We start from the raw sequence: 24,888 nt of genomic DNA, 5'->3' as shown, positions 1-24,888 counted from the left end.
TCACATTAGCCGAACTCCTGAGGTTACGACCAAATATGTGGACCATCGTAGGCAAATGCTTATAAAAATTTGGAGTAAAAGACCCCACCTCGAAGCTTCAAGAAGAGATCAGAGAATTGGACAAACCTCAACTTAAACACTAGGCCAGTACCTTTAAACAAAGTTGGAGAGTATTGCGAGGGAGAAGATGGAAATACCACGCTACCAGTAGAATTCCAAGGAGTAGTTTCCAAAGCTATTCTTGACAGTGGAGCAGGAGTCGCTATCGCCACCAAGAAAATCTGGGAAAAATGGAAAAAATCGTCTTTGAGAGCTACCAGAATGAAATTTCAATTGGCGGATGGGTTCATGGAAAAGCCTCTAGGACTCCTAGAAAAAGTAATTGTCACCTTGTGCGGAATCGAGTATGAGCATACATTCGCAATAGTCGATTTCGACAAAAAGAACAATTACGAGATCATCTTGGGAAGACCATTCATGAGACAATTAAAGATGGTCAAGGATTGGGGTTACGACCACATATACCTCAGACATGGCAAGACTACAACCAAAATACACCTGAAAGACCATAGTTACAAAGATGTGAACCAAACAGCAGTGAAAGAGTTTGATTCAGCTACATTGGCAGGGTCCGAACTCCCAGCATGGTTAGGAAAAAAAAAAGAGCTATGGATGTGCGGAGCTTCACATTGTGGGAGCTTAAAAAGAGAGGAATGCGTCTTAGAAAGAGCTATTGAGGACAAGGATTATATTCCGGAACCTTTTTCTGAAGATGCCCTAGAACCTCTGGAATGGGAACACATACTAGCAGCAACATTGGATGTCTGTACCATTACAGATAGCCCAACGACAAAATTTTGCGATAAGGACGGCTATGATGTGCTACTCTATTACGTGGTAAGCCTTATACCAGCAGGAGATGAGAGTGTAGAACCACCAAAACAAGAAGAGTTTTATAACTCCTCTGAGCATCTGGAGGTAAATAACGATGTAGACAACGAGTGTTTAGACAGCTCGTGGGAAGAAAACAACGAATATCAAGTTTTATGATTTTGCCAATCAGCACCCTGGACGCCAGGAACGCTATAGGAAAAAACAAGCAGAAAACAAAATGAGAGAGAATCTGATGCCCAGGATAAAAGATAAACTCACTATCTAATACTTGTCAAAGCCGAGGATTGTGTAAAAGATCAAATATCAGGCAGATTCTCAAAATTCGAAGGGAACGAACGCAAGAGGAAATAAAACAAGTACGAAAAGCCAAAACAGAAACACAATTAAAAAAATCTCAACAATCAAAACAAGAAAAAGCAAAAGATCGAGAGTGGACAAAATTGGAGCGAAAAAAGAAATACAAAGAACTAAAATGGTCATTACGAGAGGTATGGACTATTGAGGGAGAAAGTGATGGTAAGGAGGAGTTAGAAAAAGGAAACATGAATGTACCATCCCACTATCAAAAATTCACTATCCAGGATAGAAAAATCATAATGACACCACCAGTCAGGGAAAGAAAAAACCAGGAATCTTACGATGGGCCGAAAAATGCAAAACAGATAGACCTCGTTGAACCAGGTGAAAAGCCTCAGTCGGTCTATATCGCAACTGATTTAGAGTCTGAAGAAGAAGAACTGCTAACACAACTTCTCAAGAAGTATAAAGATGTGTTTGCATGGTCCTACAAAGACCTCAAAGGAGTTGATCCATCGATATGCAAACATACAATACCGTTGAAATCAGATGTCAAACCTACCAAACATCGTCCTTACATATATAATGACACATTTGCTAAACAAATCAAAGAGGAGATTGACAAGCTAATGGATGCTAAATTCATCTATGAAATCGAACATACAGATTGGGTGTCACCTATTGTGGTTGTCCCCAAAAAGAACGAAAAACTGCGAGTGTGTGTGAACCTCAAAAAGGTAAATGCAACCACCATAAGGGATAATTATCCCTTGCCGACTCACATAACATGTACTTAAGAGGGTGGCTGGGAAACGGGCTTATTCCTTTTTAGATGGGTTTTCAAGGTATAATCAACTGGCAATTGCAATAGAGGATCGACACAAAACAACGTTTGCTACAGAATGGGGAATATATGCGTATAGAGTTATGCCTTTTGGCTTAACCAATGCACCAGCTACCTTTCAGAGGTTAATGACGCATGCGTTCAAAGAATACCTTAGAATCTTCTTAGAAATATATATGGATTATCTTTGTGTACACTCTCTTCTACGAAAGGAACATATTGACCATTTACAAAAGGTATTTGAGAAGTGTAGAACATATCGAATCTGTCTCAACGCGAAAAAGTGCATTTTTATGGTTAGGCAAGGCCGCATCTTAGGACATATTGTCTCAAGAAATGACATAACCACTGACCTAGACAAAATCAAAGTCATAGTAGACTTGCCCAGGCCTACTAATATGAAACAAGTGCAATTCTTCATGGGACACTGCGGATATTATTGAAGATTTATATATATGTATGCAGTCATTGCACAACTTCTGTATCGTTTGTTAGTCAGTTTCGACTGGACTAGGAGTATGAAACTTCATTCCAAAAGCTTAAGGAAAACCTTGTATCAGAACCTGTACTTAAAGCACCAGATTGGAAAAAGATATTCCATGTTCACATTGATGCATCTGCATATGCAATTGGGAGTATTCTGGCTCAACCTGGAGACGGAACAATGGATTTTCCAATTTGTTATGCAAGCCGGCAGTTAAATAGTTCAAAAAAGAACTACACAACCATTGAAAGAGAGGGGTTAGGGGTGATTTATGCTATAAAGAAATTTCGGCATTATTTGCTCGCAAACAAATTTGTGTTCTTCACAGATCATCAAGCTCTTTTGTATCTGGTAAATAAACCATGCAATACTGGACAAATTGTACGCTAGTTTATTATATTGCTAGAGTTTGATTTCACAGTGGTGGTCAAAAAGGGTAAAACTCATCTACTGGCGGATCATCTTTCAAGGCTGCAAAACGGGGAAGCTCCTGAAGGAGTAGATGATGACATACCTGATGCTTATCTTTTCAATATTAAAATGATACCCAAATGGTCTCAGAAAATTGTTAGCATTCTTTCCTTTGGAGGTAGATTTGATAACAAGGAAGACAGATCCAAACAACAAACAATTCAACATACAAAAAACTTCCAGTTGATTGCAGGACGACTGTATCATCTAGGATCAAACCAGATTCTACGATTATGTATAAACCCAAAGGAATTCGAGTTATCTTGAAGAAGCACACGTCCAGAATTGTACATTTCATTGTTCGACAATGAAAACACACCAGAGACTAAAACAATTAGGGGTTTATTGGCCAACTATGTATGATGACACATGCTTATGTTAACAATTGTACTATATGTAGTGCCAAACGACCAGTGGATCACGCGACATTGTTTCAGGTAAACATTGTACCTTCATGGAGTCAATATATTATTGATTTCTTAACCACAAGGACATTTCCTAAAAACATAACAAAAGCACGAAAAAGGGCTATAGAGTTGGAGGCTCGTGATTTTAATTTAATTGGGAATCAACTCTATAAGCGAGGAAAGGACAATCAACTTAGAATCTGTGCAAGTGAAAGTGAATACCTGTTGATTTTAGAACATGCACATGGAGGAATAAGTGGAGGCCATTTTTCAGGCGATAAGACGGCAAAAATTGTCTTAACCGCAGGAATATGGTGGCCCGCATTGCATATGGATACTGAGGAGTTTGTAAAGCGTTGTGACGCATGTCAGCGCACCAAGGTGCCGATAAGGAGAGATGAGATGTCACTACGGCCAATGATGGGAGCAAGGCCATTTGCAAAATGGGGCATTGATTTTGTGGGGCCTATTTCACCCCCTACATATCGCACCCATACCCAATATATCATTGTGGCTACGGACTATCTCACAAAATGGGTGGAAGCCAAGGCAACACAAAAAGCAGACGCAAGAACCACTGCACAATTTTTGTATCAGAATGTCTTTGTACGATACGGATTACCAATAGAAATTGTCAGTGATCGAGGGACACATTTTTTAAATGAAATTGAATATCTCCTAGAGGAATTCATGGTCATACATAGAAAATCTGCTCCATATCATTCACAAGCAAATGGACAAGCTGAGGCCACAAATAAAACATTGTGCACTGTTCTGACTAAAATTGTATCAGAGTCAAGAACAGACTGGGATCAACAGTTACACTCAACACTATGGGCATACAGGGTAGCTTACAAAACATCAATAGGAACCACACCGTACAACATTGTGTTTGGTCTAAACACTATATTACCCATAGAGTTTTTAATTTCAACTCTACGAGTAGCGAAATGCTTAGAATGGACAGGGCATGAGCTCTCTTCAAGAGTGGATGATCTTGAAAAGCTAGTTGAACTACGATTGAGAGCTGTAGCTTCGATCTATGCTAAAAAGAGAAGACAAAAAGAGTTTTTTGGCAAGCATGTGCGCACGAAAGAGTTCAAAACAGGTGATTATGTACTTGTTTATACCTTGAAACAACATGCCAAAAACCTTAAAAAGCGAGGGATGGGACCCTTTGTGATTAGTGACTTATCACAAAGTGGAGCTGTCAAGCTTGCTATAGTAGCAAGTGAAGAAATGCCAAATTGGATTAGTGGGTGTCGATTAAAAAATCTCATTTACCACTAACACATGATATGCTTCAACAAATCCATCAAGAAAAACAACGGATGAAGGAGAAACAGAGGATACGAGAAGAGACCCAAGCAGAATCAAAAGAACGCATTGCAAAAAGAAGGTTTCTACGACAACAACAACAATCTGGATCACCGTTGCGAATAAATGCTATTCGACTAAAGAATTTTGATGAAGACACAGTGGAGCCAATAATTGCAGTCAAAGTGGGTAGCAATCAAGTTGAATCGACGGCATTGCTTGATTCTGGAGCTCAAGCAAATCTAATCTCTTACAGATTATACAAACAGCTCAAGCCCAAAGATCAACTACATCCTACTCCATAAGTGTTGGAAGGTAGTACATCACATTCGCTAAAAACATTGGGTTGGACTATATTGCATGTACAAGTACATCAATATATTTACCCACACAAGTTTTATGTGGTCGAGGATGAAAGCACACAACACCCCATGTTGTTGGGACAACCTTGTCAAGATTCAGCATGCACAAGAACAACAGGTGGTAGCCTTTGCTCAGCAACCCTGGAAGACTCAGCTGGCAGCAACACAATCACTGGAGAAAGAACCAAAAGGATGGGTACTACTAAAGAACAACACGATACCCATGGCGACCAAACAGAAGACTGCCAACCATGTTCACTACAAGCATAAAACAACACCGACCACATTGCAAAGATCAAGGTTAGCAACCCGCGACAACCAAGTATGGGTGCGGAAGGATAGAGATGACATGGCAGACAAACAACAATACACCAGAAGAAGTCAACAGAAGCACACAGTTCAATCAACAAACAAGAGAATAAAACAGATATGGATCCCAAAGAGAATGCTCAGTAACAACTTAAATGTGACTCGCATTTGGATCCCGAAACCAAAGCAACAGGAACTCCCTTCAGTACAAGCACGATCGGCATGCAGACCAACACTACATATGAAACCGCCAAACCGATCTATGTGGGTGCCAATCAGCAAAACAAAACAATGACAACCGCAGTCGTAGTAATAAACCTACAAAGACCTCCAAAACAAAGCTACAAATGGAAAGCAAAAGAGACAAAGACTATAGCCAATTCCGACACGACAATTCTCTCCAAGGAGACAACCCATGGCCATATCGACAGTAGCGGCAAACCAGGCGACTTTTGCAAGAAAAACGATTAAACAGAGAGTGGTAGAGTTACAACTTTTACTTGCAAAGAAAATCTGCCAACCAAATCAACAACAAACAGGAAACCTCGACGGTGAATGCCCATAAGCATCTTGCTTATACCCTTCTCTTGCACAGCATTAATTTTTTCCATGCATTGACCGAGTATGCATCATATAGGGCCACATTACATGGCTGAGCATTATCACAATTTTTTAACCCATGCACGGTATATACACCGAGGCGATACCTTGTCGTCTGGGAGGACTACGGCTAGGAGGGGTGGAGGCATTCTCAAATACGGACCCAATGGAAAAAAGAGCAAAAAAGGGCATGTTTTTCGACTATTTTAAAGGGTTGTCGTTTGATTGCAGAATTTTTTGGACTAACCTAAGTACATATGCCCTTATAAGCATGAATCTATAAGTATATGGGGCCAAACGCCAAATCAAGCCCCTAGGTGTGTGTATATAGGTAAAAATAACCATTTTTCGGATAAAATATTGATAAAACGGAGAAATTCGGCCATAAAAATTGCATGTGAGTGTATATAGTGTTTTGCGGTGATGTTTTTGAGTTATTATGATTTGGGGATTTTTTGGGCTTAATTTTCTATTTTCTTTTTAATTTTACTAATTATCGGCATAAAAACTTCAAAAATACAAAAAGTAGGTGAAAAACGGTCATAATGAGAAACAAAAAAATGGGGATAATCAGTGACTATAGGACAACCTATGGTATAATGGGGGTGCAATTATGTGAATGGAGCGGAAAGCGTGTTTTGGCCAGATTTTGACCGAAACGTCAAATTTCTCGGAAACTGGGCAAATGGAGTCCAAATCAAGAAATTTTTTATTCTAAACCGCATCTCGCAAGAAGTTGGGAGCACATGTCAAATTTCATAGAAAGTGGTTCAAGGACCCCCATTATAAGATTTTTTCACTTCATTTTAAGCTCATTTCTACTATTGCCTTTTGAGAGAGAGCTCTTTTTGCTCATGCAGACACCCCATTGGACCTCCCCAGGCTTAACCAATAGGATTTCATGAGCATAAGTGATAGCCTTCTGACATGTGTCGCCCTTTCCCCTTTTGTGAGAGATTTAGGTAATTAATAAATGCAACTAAACTCTCATTGGACCCCTTTGCCTCCTGGCCAATAGGAATCAGGCAAGCCATTGGGCTATTAAATGCTCATTGGACCCCTTGGGAGACTGTCCAATAGTCTTCTAGAGAGCTTAATTCTTCTTGGTTTTTTTATTAAGTGTTTTTTAATTGATTAAACTAGATTTACTCCAGCCTAATTTTCATTGGTCCACCTCCAAGGTCATCCAATAGGATTTGAGTACACCTTGTGGGCATCTGGGCTAGGGAACTGACATGTCTCCCTCTTTCCCTTTGTGTAAATGGAGCTTGTGTGTGTGTGTGTGTGTGTGTGTGTGTGTGTGTGTGTGTGTGAGAGTTTCTCTCTCATCTCCTACAACTAGGGCTCGTCCCCTCCTATGTAGGAATGCATGAAGACTTTTGGGACACACACAAATCATCCAATTTCCCTAATGTTTTGACCTTTGGACACAACCTTTGAATTTTGGAACCTTAGCATTTTGGAAGTCTTAATGGGCTGAACCTTAGGGTCTTTTAAGCCCATTGTTGCACATTGCTTTTTTACATATGTCCCCCCCTTTGGATCCCTATTTTCCTTCCTTTGGATCCCTACTGTGGCCGATCTGCTAGCTTAACCAATATTCTAGCTTTTTCTCACCTGGAACTTCCCCATATTAAATGATCAGTTTAACATGAGAAAACCATTTAGGAGAATTAGATATTTGTTCTTATGACATTACCTCTCTCTTGAAATCATAGTCGTCCTCAACTATGGGATAGAGAAGATAAAGCATATTCATTAGTCCTTTTTCCTAGCGGGTAGAGGATCCCTATGTTACCCTACGACATCGTTTCATAATGGATGACTAGTCCATTTGGTGCTTGAGAACCTAAGTTTCCGCAAGCATGTCTGCACATTAGTCCGATCAATCTTCCATAGTAGAGTGACAAGCTCTACTTGGTGTTCGGGAGACGTCGTCTCCACAAACTTGATCTAAGCATGCATACTATTTCATTTTTGTGCACAAAAAAATAAAGAAAAGAGAGTCTTATAAGACAAAAACTTTGTTCATTTTTAACATTTGTACATTTGCTTACTCTTTGGAAGCATTGTAAGCATTGACAAGGTTTAGGTTATCCTTTAATTGTATGTCTTGCATCCATCTAGCATCTTCAAAAGGATAATTCTTAAACTTAATAAGATATCATCAGATAGTCTTACCGCCTCTTAGTACCCTGTCTTCATGTCAGAGAATGGACTCCGGCTGCAGCACCTCTTGTTGGTCCTCAATCTCCTGTGGGTCTTCAATAGTTTGTTCTTGAGGTGGCTCTCCTTTGTAAGGCTTTAGTAGGCTCACATGGAAAGCATTGTGTAGGAGCCAATGGCTGGGCAACTTGAGTTGATAGTCCATTTCATTGATTGGCCTAAGAATCTAAAAGGGACCATAGTACCTTTTTGCTAACTTAGCATAGTACTTTTGGTGTCCGGTAGGATTCTTGCCCGTTGTGTGCCTTAATCAAGCCTTGGAAAATTTGAGTAAGACCCAATCATTTTCTTTAAAGGCTTGGGCTCTTCTGTGCTTATCAGCAGCAACCTTTTGCCTTTGTTGTGAGATAGAGATAGCATCCTTAATCTTTTGGAATATTCTTGTAGGTCTCTGCTATACTCATCTGCAGCGAAGATCTTCCCGTGTACCTTGTAGCAAGGGAATTTTTTATCTTCCCTCAATTACCTCAAAAGGTGCTTTTCGCGTGGAAGTATGTACAGTGTTATTGTAGGCATACTCCACTAAGTACTTCTCCCATTGGGATCTTTGATCTACTTCCGTTACATAAGCTTTTAGTAGATCGAGAATTTTTAGGTTAGCTATTTCACTTTGGCCATCCGTTTGCGGGTGATAGGCCGAAGAGAAATTTAGCCTTGTTCCTAAATTCTCAAAGAGACCCTTCCAGAAATTACTGGTCATTCTAGGATCTCTATCTGACACTATGGACATTGGCAAGCCATGGTACTTGAAGATTTGTGATATGAAGAGGATTGCCATTTGATGGGCTTTGATAGTCTTTTTGACAGGTATAAAATGAGCTTGCTTACTGAACTTGTCTACTATTGTCCATATTCCCGTATTCCCATGGATAGACTTAGGCAATCCAAAGATAAAATCCATGGATATGCTCATGCCCTTCTCGACTAACTCATGCACTTGCCACATAATCTCCTCTTGTTGAGCTTGAGAAACTCTATAAGGAGGTTTGTTAGGTGGTGAACTTCCTGGAAGAAGTTCAATTGCATGGTCATCATTGCCTCGGTTAGGAGGTAGCTCACAAGGGATGTCGTCAATAAAGACATCTTGAAACCCCTTGAGAAAATTGGATAACTCTAATTCCTTTTGGTTGTGTATATTTTCTTTTGCTAAAACATTAGGTTCATTTTAAGAATCTTTAACAAAAATCATGTACACGGAAATAGAGCTCTTTATTGACTTATTGAAAGCTTGTGTATGTACAATGGGTATGGTGTTACCCATTTGCTTAGCATCTATGTACATATCTTTTTCCCTGAACTTAAAGGAGATTCTCCTTTCATGGAATTTAACATTGGCAGCCATGCGATCAAAACCACGGTGCCCCTAGGATTGCATCCTCATGCTTGAGTGGAGAGATAAAGAAGTCCTCTTTGTCCACATAGCTTTGGACATGGAGCCTCAATTTCCCGATTAAGGGAGTGACTGAAGCTACTTGCCCCTTGAAATCACCGTCTGCGGGTAGGACATCTCCCATCTCGTAAGCTGTATGCCTAGCTTGGTGGCCAACTCTGTGGATATGAAATTGTGAGTAGAACCAAGGTCAAAGAGAATAAAAGCATCATATTCTCTTACCTTTCCCCAAGCATGGCATAGAGGAGATCCTTTGTGGTGAGTTTCCTCCTCTTGGATTTCGACCAAGGTAGCTCTAGGAGGCTCATGGCGGGTGTTCTTTTGGAGACAAGCACGGTACACATACCCTTGCTCGCCGCACTTGAAACAGCGGTTATCCTTGCGATAACGCTCAAGCTCTTCAGGAGAGAGTTTATTTTTGCCTTTATAAACTCACTTCTCTTTAGCTTTGTTGGAATTGCCCTTAGGAGTCTTTTGGACATTGTCATTTCCCTTAGGCTCATTGAAACCCTTGTTTTCTGTGGGCTTAAAATTTCTTTTAGCCCCCGTTTGGAAATTGATTTGAGAAGCCACCATAGTATGGTGTATAACCGCCGATATGGTGCGTGGCCTTTAGGAGTTGAAATACTTCGCCATTTATTCAGTTAAGCCCGCACAAAATTGTTGCTTTTTCTCTCCAAAATCCAACTTCTTGAAGACAGTGGCTTTAAGTTGTAAGTCCCAAAACTTGTCTACATATTTGTGAATGGATTCGTAGGGAGAGAGCTTCAAGCTTCGCCATTTGGTGAGTACTTTGTCTTTGTCGATGGCCAAAAATTGCTTCATAATGGAAGCTCTTAAAGCTTTCCACGTTCGTGGAGCTTCACCGTTGGCATGTAGGCTAGACCACCATTGTCTGGCGGACTTTTGAAAGTGCATAGCTACATGGTGTACCTTAGAGGACTCTGTGAAGCCCTTATCTCCAAACGCCGCATCGAACTGTTGGATAAAGGCCAAGACTTTGTCCGTAGCACCAAAAGTGCCATCGTAAGTAAGGAAAGAGATGCTCTTCCCTCCCTCTTTGAATGACCTCTTCCACGCAGCATAGGATTTTCTATGGCCTCTTCTTTTTGATGGTTCAAAGGTTGCACCATCACTTTCTTCAGAAGGTCTTCGAAGAATTTGAGGAAGATGGAGAAGAGGGTGACCTCTTTCTTGCCTTTTTCTTGCCTTGATCTCTGTTGTCCGTCACTTTCATAAGAGGAAGAGGATGAAGAAGATGGAGAAGAGGGTGTCCTCTTTCTCGCCTTTTTCTTCTCTTGCTTTTTGTCATCCCTCTTTGAAGTATGGTGTGGAGAAGTTTGTGATGGTCTTCTCCGTTTTGGAGGTGATGGAGATCATTTAGCCCACCGTCTTCGTGGAGCCATCTCCGCCGAGGTGGCAGGAGACTCACTTCTTTCTCGTTCCTTCGGTGGAGGCTCTTGAATTCTCCTTTGAGAAGTCATCAAGGAGCAAATTTTTGAGCCCTTCATAGGATCCTCTTCTTCTTCCTAAATTGGAGAGAGGCCTGTTTTGGAAGTCTTGCAAGGAGGCTTCCTAGGTGCTCTCTCGTCACGGTGGGGAGCTTGGAGAATCCCATGAGCACAAAGCTGCCGTTGCACTTGACTTTGGAGGGATGGATTGCCCATGGCTTGTTGAAGCCTAGAAACAAGATAGTTAACAAGCATCGGGGCATCATTAGTAGCCTGCTCATTAGCAAAATCAAAGTTATCAACATTAATTTCACTCCCTTTACTATTGTCAGCCATTCTAACAACTTTTAGGTGTAAACTTTTTAGGTGTACTTTGGCACTTCAAGCCCTAGTTGCTACTCCTCTTTACCCCTTTAGAAAAAGCACTCAAGCTATTGTACCCGTGGCTCGAATACCATTAACTACAAGGAATAGAAGAGAGGGTCTTTCAACACCAAAACAGCACCGGCTCTTGTCAAGCTTCTAATAGTACAATAGTGGTTAAGCCATAGGCAAGCCCCGTAGGACTCCACTATTAAGAACATAGCTCTCGATGGTGATGCCCTGTTAACTGCACGAAGGCAAGCGCACTGCGAGGCTGAAAAATCCCTATTCTACTTTGCAATTAATAATACCAACCATTTATAGCTAGCTTGAGGACCTCCCTTCTTGAGCAAGAAAATAGAAACCTTGTGCTCTGATAACAATGTAACATTTAATGGCCTAGTAACTTGTGTGTAGCAGAAAATAGCATGAACATAGTGAGCATTTCATTAGAATGGATTTCTAATGAGAATAACAAGAGTTCTTGGGTGGAGAGAGCAACAAAAAGTATAACATCTAGTTAGATAGCATGAACAATACTTCAAAAGAGAGAGAAATTAAGTGATTGACAAGAGTTGAGGACCGGATTTGCACGGAGCCAGTCCCCCCTCCAAAAGGCTTTGTATTATGGTTTCTCCCATCAAGAGAGACATTTTACAATACAATCCTTTGTGTTCCTTCAATACTAGCTAGTGCCATGAAGATGGAAACTTCAAGCACTAAGCACAACACTTATTAAACACAACATCAATTCCCTCACGTTCTCTCGGTGGTAAGCTTTCCATTAAAGCTTGAGAAGGAGAGAGAGAGAGAGTCGTCTTCTTGCTTCACACATAGATTGTGTGTGTGTGTGAAAGTGAATAATTCCTTTGAAAAATCATCCCCCTCTCTCTCTTGGTCGACCCCTCTTGCTATTTGCTCATGCAGACACCCCATTGGACCTCCCCAGGCTTAGCCAATAGGATTTCAGGAGCATAAGTGAAAGCCTTCTGACATGTGTTCCCCTTTCCCCTTTTGTGAGAGATTTAGGCAATTAATAAATGCAACTAAACTCTCATTGTACCCCTTTGACTCCTGGCCAATAGGACTCAGGCAAGCCATTGGGCTAATGAATGCTCATTGGACCCCTCGGGAGACTATCCAATAGTCTTCTAGAGAGCTTAATTCTTATTGGTTCTTTTATTAAGTGTTTTTAAATTAATTAAACTATATTTACTCTAGCCTAATTCTCATTGGTCCACCTCCAAGGTCATCCAATAGGATTTGAGTACACCTTGTGGGCATCTGGGCTAGGGAACTGACATGTGTCCCTCTTTCCCTTTGTGTAAAGGGAGCTTGTGTTTGTGTGTGTGTGAATTTGTCTCTCATCTCCTACAACTAGGGCTCGTCCCCTCCTATGTAGGAATGCATGAAGACTTTTGGGACACACACAAAGCATCCAATTTCCCTAATGTTTTGACCTTTGGACACAACCTTTGAATTTTGGAACCTTAGCATTTTAGAAGTCTTAATGGGCTGAACCTTAGGGTCTTTTAAACCCATTGTTGCACATTGCTCTTTTGCAGATGGCCCCCCCTTTGGATCCCTATTTTCCTTCCTTTGGATCCCTATTGTGGCCGGTCTGCCAGCTTAATCAATATTCTAGCTTTTTCTCCCCTAGCACTTCCCCATATTAAATGATCAGTTTAACATGAGAAAATCATTTAGGATGACATCTTTCACAATAATCTCCTATTTTGTTCATTGAAACATGCCTAACAAGTTTATTTCAGGATTCTTCTTGCTTCAACTCTTTGGTTGTTTTCATTGATTGTCAGGCCAATAATTCCCAGTTTTTTCAATTTTCTATACAAGTGCCTCTATATATGTGGTCTAATTTTCAACCATTCACCTAAATTGATGGTACATTAGATGGGTGTCAACATTATTGATTGAAGATTTCCCACTTCTATGGTCTTCTTTGCTCATCTCAACTTGGTGGTCTTACATAACAAAGATTTTTATTCATTTTTGACATGATATGAGGGTAGAGTTTTTAATTTTTGAGCCTTTGAGAGGATTAACCATTTCAATCCCCAATCTCTATATCAAGATTGGCCATTCCATTCCATACAAGAATGGTCTAGTCATACTTTTTCAATTGGAGATGATTTTAGTGTCAGCAGGCTTCCATCATTAACCTCTCTCAATTTCATATGTGTTTAGGTCAATCTTCCTCCACTAGGGGAATTCCCTCAAATCCATCTTCACTATGAGGTACTATGATTTTGGGTTTCTCGTCTTCAACTAAAGATTCCCTTGGTTCTTTAGTGTATTTAATCTCCATTGGTCTTGATTTTTTTTGCCTTCTGTAAGATTTAAAATTATTTCAACTTTTGGTTTTTGTGCTTTAAGCATTGCATGAGTGATTCTCACTAGATTTTGATAGGCTTCCAATTTAGCTACTTCCATGTTAGAGGTTGGATAATTTTTCATTTAGTTTTCATGGTTTGAACCACTTTTAATCCCACTTGGAATGCTTCCAAGGCTCCATTGATAGGCTCATAGATTTTATCCACAAGTACGGACCTGTTCGATTTTGGTTTGAGTTCTTTGAACTCCGGGGAATCTAACTTAGTTTGTTCCTGGACCAATTCTTTAGCTTTTTCCTTAATTTATTTTCTTTGTTTCTATTTTTGACTCGTCTGCATTGTTTTGTTTGTGCTTTTGACTTGTGCTCTCGTGACTACTTTGACTAGAACAACTAACTCACTATCACCAGAGCTAACAAGCAAGACATTGGCTATGTTTACTCATATTTTTTCTTTGTTTGCTGGGCTTCTAGGACAATCCTTTAGACTAAAAGCCCCTTTTTTCCACATTGCATGCTATAAGATTCAAATGGTTTGACATTTTTATCAGGCTCATGGCAATCATTTTTTCAATGATCATCCGATCCACAATTATGACAGTTTTTCATTCTTGGTTTAGGCATAGGTTTCATCATGGGTGTTCTAGCCCCTTGATTTGCATAGGTGCCACTTTTGGAGGTGCCTGATAAATCGGCTCAACCATGGGCGGTAGTGGCTAATTATACAAGTCTTCCTCCCACTACCATGGTGCCCGGTAAACTGGTGCAACCATGGGAGGTGGTGGTTGATTATGCCAGTCTTCCTATCGCTACCATGGTACATGTACTAGCTTCATTATATGACATAGCTCGCACTAAGGCTTGCTCATGCACTTGTCCCTCATGATGCATATATTTGACTAGTATTGCATTGTCTCCTAGTAGTGGTGGTTGTTAACCTAGTACATGTTGTGGTCTCTCCTTAGCCATGGGGTGTTTTTATGTTTGAACCATGTTAGGTGGATACCTATACATGGATTTCCCTTGTGGTCTCATTGGCACATACTAAACATTCCCATCATACCTTGGTCAATAGTAACACTCGTTTGTCTTATGGTTTGTCCATTTTCCCTCAATAGCACACCATTTTATGGCATAACTGGCACTAGGGCATACTCATTCAGTTGTCCCTCATGATGCATATACTTGACCAGTATTGCATTGTCTCCTAGTAGTGGTGGTTGTTGACCTAGTACAGGTTGTGCCCTTTTCATACTCATGGGTGACTTCTATGTTTGAACCATGCTAGGTGGATATGTATACATAGATTGCCTTGTGGTCTCATTGACACATATTGAACATTCTCATCATACCTTGGTCAATAAATAAGAGATAAATAACGCATTTTTGTCTTATGGTTTGTCCATTTTCCCTTGATAGCACACCATTTAGGTGGTGTCAGTGTCCCATTGGTTGTCTTTATGGTGGTCCTTATCCTAGCTTACTCACTAGAATTTTTTTCATATTTCTCATTATTTCATTCATCCGCTTAACCGTATTTTCTATGCCATTTAGAGAAGTTTCCAAAGATGGTCTCACTTGATTTGGCATAGTATATATAGTCCTCTCATTTTATGCGTCTCTCACAAAATTATCACCTAAGTCTATCGCATCAAGAATGCATGCTTTCGAGGTTGTGTTTTTTTTTGCTATATAGCAAGATATCCAATTTTGTATTGAGATATAATGAGATAAGTTAATCTTTATCCATAACTTCCAATTCTAGGCATCTATCAATATATTATCTCATTCTACTCACATAATCTCCCACGCATTCTCCTTGTATTTTGTTAAACTATAAATTTTTACTACCATGCTATGCTTAATTCCCATTTTTGAATAGGTAGAAACAAATATATTAGCCAATGTCGTTGGATATGTAATTGTTTTAAGAGGGTTGGTGGCTAGTGGTCATATATCTAAGCCTTCAAAGCAATTGCTAGGTAGTGGTGACACATGTATCCCTTTAACGAATCTAATGTCACCGATTTCTTCCATTCAAGGTGGGTTACATGGGCTTTATTGCCTCGTTGATTGGCCATATTTCCAAACAATTTTTTGTTGGCTTAACCTTTTGAGTTGTTTTGGATCCCATTCCCATGATCAAATACTTGATCAAATAGCTCAAATACTTGGTCTATTCTACCTCTTTAGGAATCATCATACCAAAATTATTGCCAAAGTAATCCCTAAAAGAGATACATTGGAAGATATGATGATCCCTTCTCCTTCATCTTGAAAAAGCAGATGATATTTAGAGGTGATCAATGTCCTAGATCGGCATGAGCTATCTATAGAAATCATATTCCTCCAATAGTAGACTTCTAGTAGTGGGTTATGAGTCTTGATATGCTTCTTTGGTTTATAGTCTACTTGATCATAGCCTTCCAAATCAAGCATTGGTGTTCCCTCTTTGGTGTCATGTCTGGAATTAGTGTATAAAATTATAGTCCCAGTTTATCCACAATGTCAAGATTTTTAATTTTTAAGTATTGAGTTCCATTTCTATCCATGTAAAAAGTTTTTTGTTTTTTGGTTCTAACCTCCTTCTCAAATTCAACTCTATGCTCATCAACTTGAATTGCATAGTTCTCATTAAGATTCAGATAAATATGAGCCCCATGAGTATTGTTCTTATAGAAGGATAATATATGCTTAAATTGTAGCGATGTTCTAGCACTTGAATGGGTGGAATAGGAATTAGTGTCAAACACTTAATCAATTATGGTCTCTAGTAGTACCCCTTGGCTGAAACTCTCTTCTATCAACACTTTGCTCTCAGTTTCTATGTTAAATCCCTAATTTGTAAGTACTTGTTCTAATTTAAGGTACATAAACACTTGCAATGCTTAAAGGAATAAAATACCTAACCATTTGATCTAATAACAACTAGTTAAACTATCAAGAATATCCTCTTTTGAGTTATCTCCAAGTTTTGAGCTTGATTTTCACCGTTCTATGTTAGGGTAAGCTCAACTTGTGGCACCATATTGGAAAGCCCTCTAGACACCTAGGAAAGGATAGATATTGAGATGGTGCAATAGCAAGAGGATACAACCCACAAATTGGGCCTAAACCAATTTTTGACTAGAGTTCCCACGACCTGGGACTGGGTCCCCTTTGCTAAAGTTCAAACTCCCTAAGGGGGCTATCTCCACACTACTTGCAGCACTACAACAAAAGAACCCATTCTCACGCCCTGCATCAAATGGAGGAGTGAGTAGGGATGGATGCATAAAGCTTGAAAAAGAAAGGAGGTGTGGAGTTTGGCCTTGCATGAGGCATGCATGCCTTCTCAGGCTCTCTCTCTCTCTCTCTCTCTCTCTCTCTCTCTCTCTCTCTCTCTCTCTCTCTCTCTCTCTCTCTCTCTCAAATTGGGTATGGTGGATGCGACAAGGTGAACGTGCACCAATTTTCATAGGCTTTGGCTTGTTGGGGGTACAATGGACAGTGTGGAAACTCATGTTTCATCAACGCGTGTTGTAGGTCTTCCCTTCATGTGCCATCTCTCTTGACTATGCTTTGCATCACCTGCATGGCTTTGGGAGCTTGGATTTCACACCCAAGGCCACCAAAAGGGCCCAATACCTTTGGCCCTCAAATTGCATTGCACGTCAAAGCAAGATTTGTAACAATTCTTGCAAAAACCAAAAAGGTAGAAAGAATCCATGTATGGTAAGTTCTGATGGATACACATGTTGAATTCAAGCAACCAAAAAGATTTCCAAAGTTTAGGCAACACCAATAGAGGGTAGAAAGTGGAGTAAGGTGAATCTTATGAGAATGTAGTTTGGCATAGAGATTGTCCAACCTTTCTTTGCATTGCTAGCAAGGTAGTTTGGCATTGCCAAAGAGGTACATACAAGGGTATGCATCTTGTTGTAGCAGGCAACTACATGCAAGGAGTTTCAAGGCAATAGGCAACAAGGTCATCATAAATGAATTTCTTTATTTTCCAACTCTATTTGAGCTTTTTTTCTAGTGAAATGACATGCACTTGTCGCACTTAGCAAGGCTATTAGTGCAAGATGCTTACCATCATTTCCAAGGCTTGTTCCCCTTTCTTTACTTTTGTTAGGATATAGGCAAGTCACATCATCATCTTTAGGCTCAGGAACATGGCTTGAGTAATCTCATACAAAGCATGGCTCCATATGAGATTTTTCAAGTGCAAGGCATGCGCATTAAGTGGCCAATAGAGCTTCAAAATTCCATCTCAATAATTGATGTGTCCTCTATGTACTATCGAGGGGTTTTCCATTCGGGTCAAGCATTTTGAGGACTTAGTCACCCACGTGCATTGTATTTTATATATAGACTTTTGGGTTTTGTAGGCAAGGTTATAGCATGAAAAGGATTCAAAATCTTTAAATTTTATGTTTGAGCACTAACATAGAAAGTAAGGCAAGTTTTCTTACAATATGTCTCATGGTTTGGCCTTTAGAGTTTTATCATGCATGGCAAAATAAAAAACCCTTGATCATAAAAGATTGATAAATTCTTGCATTATCTCTATCTCAAGCAAGGACTCATATTTTAACACTAGTTTGGTACCAAAAGGAACACTTTACTGTCCCTTTTTCACGAATTTAAATAAAATGGTACATGAAGTCTAGAAAACATCTCAAGAAATGCATCTACAATCTTATAAAATGTTATTCAAATTACTCATAAAAATTATAATCCCTCACTTTCGATCACAACCTCAATAATAACTACATTCATGAAAAGAACCTACATTCATAACTACATTCATGAAAAGAACCTACACAAAATAACACTCAATGTTTCATTAAAACTCATACTCTAGTCTTAGAAAATGATGAGCAGGGTGCATGCAATAATCCGTGGTAACTACTTATGTATATGTTTGATATTTTTGCAATTGTCATGTGAGAAAAAAATCCTTTGTGACTAGAATTAAATATAGAAAGTCATGTGGGTCAAATATGCAATGTTTACAAATTCAATTAACAATCACACAAAACATTTAGTTCATGTAAATTTGCAATGTCTTATGATTTATATATACTAGATCTATGACTCCGTTACATAAGGTGATAATTTTTTATGGTTATGCAAGCCACATTTGGTGATCGATGTCATATCCCAAAAACTGCGCATGTTGTAATTATGATTTTTTATTTATCAAAGATGAGCTTTAAAATAAAGTCCACTTTTGGAATTTTTTCATTCATCTCACTTATTTGTATACAAATACCTCATATGGACACAATTAGGAAATTTATATAAACACTTTCATTAGTTTTTCAGAGCAATGTGTTTTTTTTCAAGAAATTATTACTGTAATTTTTTTTAAATGAAATTAAATTACAAGATGCGTATGAGTTTGAAACCTTGAAAAATGCTTAGTTGATGGATATTGACCTATAGATACATTATAGACCTTCGGTTTTGTCCCATAACCTCATCATATTAATGAAAGAGACCTTGAAAGACCAAAATTATTCTCTTGGCCAACGTTTTCAAGATTTTGGTTTTTTTATCAAATCTAGCCCCATAACTAAGTTCTGAGGCTTGATTCCTTGTTATAATAAGTTTTTTCCTATCCATACTCCTTGGAATGTATGCAAATTCTTATTTTGATGAGAAGTTATATTCAATTTATGAATATTTTGTTAAAACTGCACTAAATTTCTATGATTTTATCATCTTAAAACTTATCATCATAATCTTAATTTGGTATTAATTTTTGAAAAAGTAAAATTTGGCTATGTTTTTCACCTCATAATTGACCTAAGGTATGAACATGACCTATGAATGTTTTTTCTAGATTCACCAAATAATTATAACAAGTTGCTAGAAAAATAGGACACTTTAGTGTCTCGAGACACTTGAGTATCTGATTACAGAGCTAGTGTTAAGTAGTATACTTTTGAAATCTAACCAAGTTTTTTTAGGTTGCCAAGACATGCCCAAGGACTCTTGGACGGATAAACCAAAGAGTTTTTTAGGTTGTGCCACAAGTGTGTTATACCATTTGTTCTCATGCAAGTGACATTCTCATGCAGAGCTACATGGTAATAGCTATGGGAACAGCTAGAGGTTTGTGTGCCAGGTACCTCCTCTAATAATTTTTTCTTATTCCTATTAATTTTTTCCTTATGATGGAATCACGGGTCGGCTACAAGTATTATCTACTCTTTTGTGGTCAACTCTCTTAAGTCGATCATTTTCCTACAAGGTGAAAATTGTTCTTCGGTATATGTTATCAGTCACAAGGTGTAAAACATGATCTAGGAACTCATGGAATTTCATTTAGCTAGTGTGGATAAAGGTTTAATGAGGTTACCTTTTACTGAGTGTTTCCAATTACCTCCACACACACGTATTTTTTGGACTTGACGGATGTCACATTTATCAACATCTCTGTACGAGACATATTCCACAGGTAGAGAATATGAGTCTTTCAAACTGACACTGGTGCCTTTATCTTAATTATGTGTCGTGAAAAAGTCCCTACATGCTATTCAAATCCTTTTTTTTAACCACCTCAAGCATGCGATATTGGGAAAAATTTGAGCGGCTAAAATTTGTCAAAAGACTTGTTAATGTCACTTGAGTACTATAAACAACGTTAATGAATGGTTGTTTCAGCATACCTATTATTCACACATATCAAGTCTATTTCATGACAACGAAAATGTTTCCTTGTTGGTATCTGGATGTGGTTTATGTGCACATTCTATTATGGTTCAAATGTTTTAGCAGGGCTACCAAGTAAGTGTTCCATATAGACTATTATCAAGTGTTATGATTCACGATGGGAAGTGTTTAGTGTCTTTTGAAAGAGATATTTACACATCTATTCCCTCAACTTTCTTGTATGCTATAAGCATAACCCAAGCCATCAACATTGGCAAAGCACAAAACACTCCAATCATGGAAATGTAGGATAGATTAAGTTTTTTGCAAATTCATGTACACTAGGTGTTATGGGACCTAATGTTTAGCAAAAGCATTATTGCAACGGCATGCAAATTCATGCAACTAATAGCTTATGCAGTTGACAATCTACAAAGCTTTGTACTTATTCTATCTCTATGGAGTTTCGTCGATCTACCAACCACTATATGATGTCATGACTTGGTATGGGTGATTGTAGATAGGTTGTCTAAACTCGATTAATCTATTCTAACCAAGGCAACCATAAAAACTCAAGAGTTAACCAAGTTGTTTGTTCACAATTTGTATAGATTAGATGGACTGCCCATCAATTTTGTGAGTGATCGTGATCCCAAGTTTAAGACTCATTTCTGGGGGGACTATGCTTAAATGGTTGGAAACAACTCAATAGCAATAATGTGGATCATCCAGAGATGGATGGCTAGATTGAACAAGTTAATTAAGTGCTAAAGTATATGCTAAGAGCATATACTAGCAAAAAGAAAAATGATTTGAAAGATTTATCTGCCTATTTTGAAGCTTGCTTATAATAGTGGAAACATGTTACTACTAGATTTAGTCCTTAATGCTTATGAATGGTTTAAACCTAAGTCACCAGTTATGGTGGGGTTGGCTACTAAAAGAATTTAGCAAGGACTTTATCCAAGCTCATGTGAATCTATTGAAAGTGGCTCCTTGAAATGTTCAATAATAAGCACAACATAGATCCAAGCAGTATGCTAATGAGAAATATTGGCAAGTCACTCTTACAAAAAGTCAAGAAGAGGTATTCTTATGTGTTCCATTATTTTGAGAAATTCTTAAAATTGATCATCCCTCTAGTCACCTCTTAGATGTTGCGTCCCATATTAAATACTCAAGCAAGTTGGCACTATGGTTTGCTCACTCTCTTTTTTATTTGGTTTTTCATGTAAACACTTACAAAAAGGAAAAACAATGTCATCAACCAAGATGTTCTTGTTGATTTCATTGAGACTTCCACTCAACCGCATGAATCTAATTGTATTTTACTATCATGGCATAGTGTAAGTGTAGAAACATTAGTGTTCTTACAAAGACATTCCACTTTTGTTTTCTAGGACAAAAATGATTTTCTAAGGGGGGAGTAATATCATGACAAGGGGTAGGATTAAGGGGACATGGCCCTAGCCAAGCTTGCTAGGCATGTACAATTTAGGGATTTTTCTAAAAAGCAAGCTAAGAGCCTATAAAGGAGAGTGAATGGGTGGAGAGTAACATGCCCTAGTTCCTATCGACCTTTCAAGAAAAAGCATGACACACCTTTGGAAATCAATTAGATTACTTTTCTACTCGATGCTTGATGATTAAGGCTCATAACTAGCTTTTGAAGAATTGACACTCACCAACTTTTGATCCTTGCTAGCTCTTTACAAACGATGCTATACGTATCTTATAGCATCTAGTTGCCTAGCAAGATAACCTCCTTGCACAACACGAGTCTCAACCTCATCTGCCTAGCTTGAGAATGCACAGTTCTCAAGCTCCTCCGCCTCACAACATTACCTCCCTACTAGATTATACAGCTATCCTTCCTACCGCAAGTACAAGGTAACTCTCTCTCTCTCTCTCTCTCTCTCTCTCTCTCTCTCTCTCTCTCTCTCTCTCTCTCTCTCTCTCTCTCTCTCTCTCTCTCATTTGTGATGGCCGCCCTACACCATGATCCAACAACATCCATACATCATGCGTTGATCAATAGTCGTCATCCATCCAAGTGCCATACTTCACCACCCTGCAACAGCAAGCCCTCATCGACAATTGTCGGTCTAGCATGTGCCATGATCCATAGCTATGATAGCCCACTTCCTTTGGATGGATGAAGAATCTCATAGCACAAGAAGAGTGAAGACTCATTTTTAAAGTTGAGCACATATAAGCAATTAGAGGTTTGATTTTTGGGGAATGGCATCTACATGGTTGATAAAACACTTCGGATTCTTCCCTATTCAAAGAGAGAGAGAGAGAGAGAGAGAGAGAGAGAGAGAGAGAGAGAGAGAGAGAGAGAGTTAGTCAAACCTAACCATTACATTAGAACGCGGTAGAGAGAGAGAAAGAGACGCCTTCACATGGATGATAGAAACCACTATAGATTGCTAGACAAGAATCACTGGAGAAACAAGTTTTTCTTGACAATGTTCTAGTCTATATTTCTGACAAATATGGATCCCTTCCCAAGAAGGTGATTAAATTCCTTGATATTTTTGTTTGAAATGTTATCTTTTTGCAATGTATCAATTAAAGGATATGTGCTATAGTAAGGAAGCTCTTTCTTGCTTGAGAGAGATGGCCTTCCTCCATATGTAATAACTTATGCTTACACCTTAAAGGAATGTGGCCTTAAGGAAGACCTTCACATGGGTGAAAGAAATAATGTGGAGATAAAGGGCTATTGTAGAAACATATACTAGTGAATGCTTTGGTCAATATGTACGTTGAATGTGGTACAAGTAAAAAAGTTCAAAGGTTCTTAATGGAATTTTTGTTCGAATTATCATCTCTTGGCTATTTATAAACACGGCTGAGGCTTTGGGCTATTTTAACTAAATGGCCTTTTGCCAAACTCAATCGCCTACGCTTGCACCTTGAAGATCACTAGTCTCACACAAGATCCTGATTCAAATGAGAGAATTTTGAATTACATTGCTAGTAAGGAGCTATCGAAGAACCATGATGTGCTTGTCAATGCTTAGATGTGTGCAATATATGGTTCACTCATGAAAGCACGTTAAGTTCTTGACAAGTAGTCTCTTGAGAATGTAGTGATTGTAGGACCTGCCCAACATGGTTGTGAGGAATCTCTAGAGTAGTGATTGCACAATGTGTCCAACATGGATGCGGCTTTTGGTTGTTTTAACCAATTGTGAAGGTATAGCCTCCCCTAATGCAATCACCTATGCTTGCACCTTGTACGCATATGGCCTTACGTAAGACCTTAAGGATGGTTAGGTAGGGACTATTGAGAGACATGTTGTGCTTGGAAATACTTGGTATCTTAAATGTTGTCTGCTTATATTAAAAGGAACTTTGGCATTCTAATTTATTTTGATTCATTTGAGTACTCTCACGCTCATTATGTTATATTTTGCATTCTATGTCTTTTGCATCTATTTGGATTCTAATGAGTACTATAGGTACCATATATATTCATAGCAATGGATATTTCATATGACCCAACATGCCTTCACCTCAATAAAATTGCAAGTTTTGTAATCACCCGAGTATGGCTTTGCATGGACAACACATAAAGACTTCAAGGCAAGGTACCGCTTCCGCTCCTTGTAATTTTTAGGAAGACCACAATATTGAATCTACAATATCCGTTTGTTTGGCACTCTTGCATGCCATGCATTGCCATATTTAGCATTTTTACTTCGTACCTCATATTGTTTCCATATACCTTTTCACAAACATCCGCTTTCTTGCCCACTCGAAACATTTGTAGATGATCATGAGGTTAGTCTTGGACTTAATTCTTTTGAGTTTGATAGCTTTCTATATTCATAGATAGTGAACAAGACAATTTCTCATACTAGGCAACATGCATATACCACTTCTGATATGCACTGAGTTATATACAAAGCTATTGAAATTTTCACCATTGAATGTCTTCTACTTCATGTCTATTGAATTGTATTAAAGTAACCTTTATAGCTAGGCCTCTCAAGCAAGACTCGTTTTGTGAGCAATATTATTTGGTGTTTAGCCTTAGATATTTTATGTAGTATGTACATATACAAACATAACACTAGAGCGAATATAACACTAGTTCAAAGTTCAGAATATGTCACTATAAGAATACAAAGTCATTCTTAAAGGTTGATATAAACATGAGAGGGTTACATCATTAGTACATTAAGATATGTTATCATGGTTACAAATCAACAGCCAATATACTTTCCGGAATGGATTTTCACTCTGCAGACGATGGAAACAACCTTTAGACAAGAATTCAACCCAATGACCGAATTGGTAATTATCGAGGCTAATTAATAGAATTACACATGGGACAATCTATTAGACGTCCAATTTATCAACTATAAATAAATCCCAATACTCATTTTGTTGGTTATTGATCCAGTATCACGAAATCTAGTGTCTTGGAGCTCACTATGCTCTTATACTCTTTCGTCATTAAACCC

Source organism: Adiantum capillus-veneris, chromosome 4 (genome assembly GCF_014529385.1).
Source record: "Adiantum capillus-veneris isolate H3 chromosome 4, ASM1452938v2, whole genome shotgun sequence".
NCBI classification, from domain to species: Eukaryota; Viridiplantae; Streptophyta; class Polypodiopsida; order Polypodiales; family Pteridaceae; genus Adiantum; species Adiantum capillus-veneris.
The sequence above is the reverse complement of the archived record's forward strand: the minus strand, read 5'-3'. Positions refer to the sequence as shown.